At 39.6% G+C, this 5,216-nt stretch overlaps 1 non-coding gene across 1 annotated transcript; it reads right to left on the bottom strand.

The window, feature by feature from the left end:
* Window positions 1-590: 590 nt before the first annotated feature.
* Window positions 591-697, bottom strand: LOC133299292 (small nucleolar RNA R71). The gene has a single exon (XR_009749909.1). It is a non-coding gene; the product is annotated as a small nucleolar RNA R71 (small nucleolar RNA).
* Window positions 698-5,216: the final 4,519 nt, after the last annotated feature.

The following is a 5,216-nucleotide window of genomic DNA, read 5'->3' as shown; positions in this document are numbered from 1 at the left end:
ATTTTCAGTATTTTAGTTTATGTTAAGTTTCTGGTCAATTTTGATTCTGGTATATGCGAGGTACACTTGATCCGAATTTGTTGTTGTATGATCCAGAATTAGAAAGGACATTGAGGAAGCACAAAAGGGCAGCCAGGCAAAGGAGACAGTTGCAAGAAATTGGTGAATCAAGTACGGTTAATCAGGAAGAGATAATGGCAGAGAATCACAGACCACCACCACCACAGAGGACACTGGGAGAGTACATGACTCCTGCAGTGATTCCTCCAATTGGGAGTGTTGTGCGCCCAACAGTGGAGCCCAACAACTTTGAATTGAAGCCTGCTTTGATACATTTGGTGCAGAAGGATCAGTTTGCTGGAACCAGTGCAGAGGACCCTTACTTGCACATAGAGAACTTTCTATTGTTGAGTGATACTGTGAAGATAAATGGTGTCACAAGAGATGCAATTCTGTTGAGACTATTCACTCATTCACTGACGGATGATGCAAGGAGATGGCTGCAATCATTGCCACAAGGAAGTATAACAACTTGGGATGATTTGCAAACCAAGTTCTTGCAAAGGTTTTTCTCAGCATCCAAGAGGGCCAAGTTGAAGGATGAGATTACAAGCTTTAAGCAGAAAGAGTCAGAATCCATTTATGAGGCTTGGGAGAGATTCAAGACTTTGTTGAGGAAATGTCCACAGCATGGAATTGAGGCATGGCAACAAGCAGCAATCTTCCTGCAAGGAATGACCACTAACACTAGAACCTTGGTGCATGCCACTGCTGGTGGATCATTGACTACCAAGACCCCTCAAGAAGCCTTGGATATCTTTGAGTCATTGGCATCTCAGGAATTTGATAATGCCCCAGTGGCTGACAGAAGGACAGGAGTCATCAGGTTGGATGGGTATGATGCTCTGTTGGCAAGGAATGATCAACTGATGCAGACACAGAGACAACAGCAGCAACAATTAGATACCCTTATCAAGCAACTCTCTTCACAAAAGGTAGCCTCTGTGGAAACCAAATGTGTATGTGCCATCTGTGGCAAAGGCCATGTGACAGAGGAGTGTGATTATGGGGGATCACCAGAACAAGCAGAGGTGAATGGAGTGTGGTATGATCAGAATAATCAAAGGAACTACAACAATCAGGGAAAGAATGTTTATATGCCACCATGGAAAAACAAGAATCAACACCCAGGATTCAGCTATAGTTCCAACCATCAATTGAATCCACCATTACATCCTCCACCACCACATATGAAGGAGCAGTCAAGTGATCCTGCTGCATGGGAGAAAGCGTTTGCTCAGTTATCTAAGACAACTCAGGATTATATTCAGGGTTCTAATTCATTCAGGGAAGAGACAACTGCATTCATGCAGGAGACCAGAACTTCTTTCAGAAATCAGGAAGCATCAATCAGAAATTTGGAGACCCAGATTGGTCAATTATCAAGACAGATATCAGAGAGACCACAAGGGAAATTTCCAAGTGATACACTAGTGAATCCTAAGGAGCACTGTAAAGCAATTATGACAAGAAGTGGGTTGGTACTTCAACCAGGGAAAAAGAAGGTGGAAAATAAAAAGAATGAAGAAGAGGTTGTGGTTGAAGATGTAGTCTCTGATGATGAAGTAGAGAAGATGAGAAATGAGAAAAGTGAGAAGGAAGTAGTTGTTAGAGATGTTATAGTTGGAATTGATAAAGAAGAGGAAGGGAAGGACAATAAGAATGAAGGAGAGGTAGAAGTTGGTAAAAATGCTTCCCCACAAAAGATGATGAAGTGGGAAAAGAAGAAGATGGCTGACAAGAAAGAACAGCCAGTTATTTTATCTCCCTATGCTAAAGTTCCCTACCCTCAGAGGTTGAAGCAAGAGATTCAGAAACAGCACTATGCAAGATTTCTGGATATCTTCAAAAATTTACAAATTAACATACCATTTTCTGAAGCACTGGAAAATATGCCTCACTATGCAAAATTCATGAAGGATCTTCTTACTAAGAAGAGGAAATTAACTGATGGTGAGACAGTGGCCCTAACAGCAGAGTGTAGTGCCCTAATCCAGAAGAAGCTTCCAACAAAAATGAAAGATCCTGGAAGCTTCAGTATCTCTATTGCTATAGGAGATGTGGAGGTGGGAAAGGCATTGTGTGATTTGGGAGCCAGTATAAACTTGATGCCGTTGACAGTATGTAGAGCTTTGGGAATCAACACCTTGAAGGAGACCAATCTTATTCTGCATCTTGCAGATAGATCTATCAAGAGGCCTGAAGGTGTGGTTGAAGATGTCTTGGTCAAGGTAGACAAGTTTATTTTTCCAGTGGATTTTGTGATTCTTGACATGGAGGAAGAGGATACAGAAAGTCCTCTATTGTTAGGAAGACCCTTTTTAGCAACTGCAAGATCTTTGATAGATGTTGAACAAGGAAAGTTGTTGCTAAGGGTGGATGAGGAAACAGTCACAATTGATGTATTTGAAACCATCAAGCATCCTGTTGATGTGGAGGATTGTTTTAGATTGGATGTGATACAGGAGGTTGTGGAAGAAGTGAATAAAAAAGAAGAATTCCCAGTTGAGGAACAAAGATCAGAAGAAGAGACAGGTACAGAAAAAAAACTGAAGAACTGGTTTAAATACTGAGAACAATTACATTAGTTTTAACGTAAAACAAAGAAAATTTTTTATGACATAAAAATTTTCGTAGATGTGGAGAATTCAAAATATTTCACAAAAAAATATATTCATAAAAACTTTCGAAGACATGGAAGATTTCAAATTTCGGCTTACAGGAAACATTGTCGAAGATTTCGAATGTCAAGATTCAAAATTTTCAAAACACATTTCTGAATATAAATTCGTAAAATTTTTTGACACCTAAGGTAGAAATTCTTAGAGAATTAACATTTGAAGTAGTTTCAAATCCATCAAAAAATTTCGACGGCAAAAAATTTCATTAAAATTCTTTACAGATTTCAAATTTCGAAGAGAAAATATTTTCGTCATCAAAAAATTTTGACGGCAAAAAATTTCATCAAAATTATTTACAGATTTCAAATTATTTACCAAGAAGAGCCAGAAGTGGAAGAGCTTGAGAAGAAGATTGATGACATTCCAAAAGGAGCACCTAAGGTAGAACTTAAAGAATTACCTTCACATTTGAAGTATGTGTTCCTTGGGGATGATCAAACATATCCAGCAATCATTAATGCAATGTTGTCTGATGAGGAAGAAGGGAAGTTGATTAAGGTACTCAAGAAGAATAAAATGGCTATTGGATGGCAGTTTTCAGATCTTAAGGGTATTAATCCTTCCTTTTGCACCCACAAAATATTGATGGAAGAAGAGGTCAAACCAGTAAGGCAACCACAGAGGAGACTCAACCCCACTATGAAGGAAGTAGTGAGGAAGGAGGTGGTGAAGTTGCTTGATGCTGGGATGATTTACCCCATTTCAGACAGTGCTTGGGTGAGTCCTGTGCAGACCGTGCCCAAGAAAGGGGGGATGACTGTGGTGAAAAATGAGAATAATGAGTTGATTCCCACAAGGACAATCACTGGTTGGAGAATGTGCATTGACTACCGGAGGCTGAATAAGGCAACCAGGAAGGATCATTTTCCACTTCCTTTCTTGGATCAGATGCTAGAGAGGTTGGCAGGACATGCTTTCTATTGCTTCTTGGATGGTTATTCAGGGTACAATCAGATAGCTGTGGCACCAGAGGATCAGGAGAAGACTGCTTTTACATGTCCATATGGAATATTCGCATACCGGAGGATGCCTTTCGGTTTATGCAATGCTCCTGCCACCTTTCAAAGGTGCATGCTTTCCATTTTTTCTGATATGATAGAAGAATGCATAGAAATTTTTATGGATGATTTTTCTGTATTTGGTTCTGATTTTGATGTATGTCTAGGGAATTTAGATTCTGTTTTGAAAAGATGTCAAGACTGTAATTTGGTTTTGAACTGGGAGAAGTGTCACTTTATGGTGACAGAAGGTATAGTTCTTGGACACAAGGTGTCTAGGAATGGAATTGAAGTGGATAGGGCAAAAATTTCTGTGATAGAGAAACTTCCTCCACCTGTAAATGTTAAGGGTGTGAGGAGTTTTCTTGGTCATGCAGGATTTTATAGGCGGTTCATAAAAGATTTTTCAAAAATTGCCAAGCCCTTATGCAAGTTATTGGTCAAGGACCAAGAATTCCTGTTTGATGATGAATGTTTGCATGCATTTCATGTTTTAAAAGAAAAGTTGACCACTGCACCTATCATGATGGCACCTGATTTTTCATTACCATTTGAATTAATGTGTGATGCCAGTGACTATGCTGTAGGAGTGGTATTGGGCCAAAGAGTGAATAAATTGTTGCATGTCATTTACTATGCCAGTAAGATCTTAAATGATGCACAAAAGAATTATGCTACTACAGAAAAAGAATTACTGGCTATTGTGTATGCATTTGACAAATTCAGGCCATATCTGTTAGGATCAAAAGTTATTGTTTACACTGACCATGCAGCTTTAAAGTATTTGTTAAGCAAGCAGGATGCTAAACCCAGGTTGCTCCGCTGGATGTTACTGTTGCAAGAGTTTGAGGTAGAGATCAAGGACAAAAAGGGAGTTGAAAATTTGGTGGCTGATCACTTATCCAGGATTACAGAAAAAGAGCTTCAAGAAGGACCGGAAGTAGTGATCAGAGAAGAGTTTCCTGATGAACATGTTTTGGCAATATGTGCTGTAACAGAGATGGTTGGGGATAAAGTCTTATCTATCAGTACCCCACCATGGTTTGCTGATTTTGCCAACTATAAAGCTGCTGGATTGATGCCTAAGGATTTAACATGGCAACAGAGGAAGAAATTTCTGCATGATGTTAAGAGATACATTTGGGATGAGCCATATCTTTTCTATAGATGTTCAGATAGTGTGATCCGACGGTGTATTCCAGAGGAAGAACAGAAGGATGTGTTGTGGCATTGTCATGGTTCTGCATATGGTGGACATTTTGCAGGTGAGAGAACTGCAGCAAAAGTATTGTTGAGTGGCTTCTACTGGCCCACCTTATACAAGGATGCAAAGAAGTTTGTGGAGGCATGTGACAACTGTCAGAGAACTGGGAATATTTCTAGGCGACATGAAATGCCGTTGAACAATATCCAGGAAGTGGAGATCTTTGATGTTTGGGGTATGGATTTTATGGGACCTTTCCCTTCTTCCTACTCT

Source organism: Gastrolobium bilobum, unplaced genomic scaffold (genome assembly GCF_033153095.1).
Source record: "Gastrolobium bilobum isolate Gb01-03AN ecotype WA unplaced genomic scaffold, APGP_CSIRO_Gbil_v1 utg17506, whole genome shotgun sequence".
NCBI lineage: Eukaryota > Viridiplantae > Streptophyta > Magnoliopsida > Fabales > Fabaceae > Gastrolobium > Gastrolobium bilobum.
The sequence above is the reverse complement of the archived record's forward strand: the minus strand, read 5'-3'. Positions and strand labels throughout refer to the sequence as shown.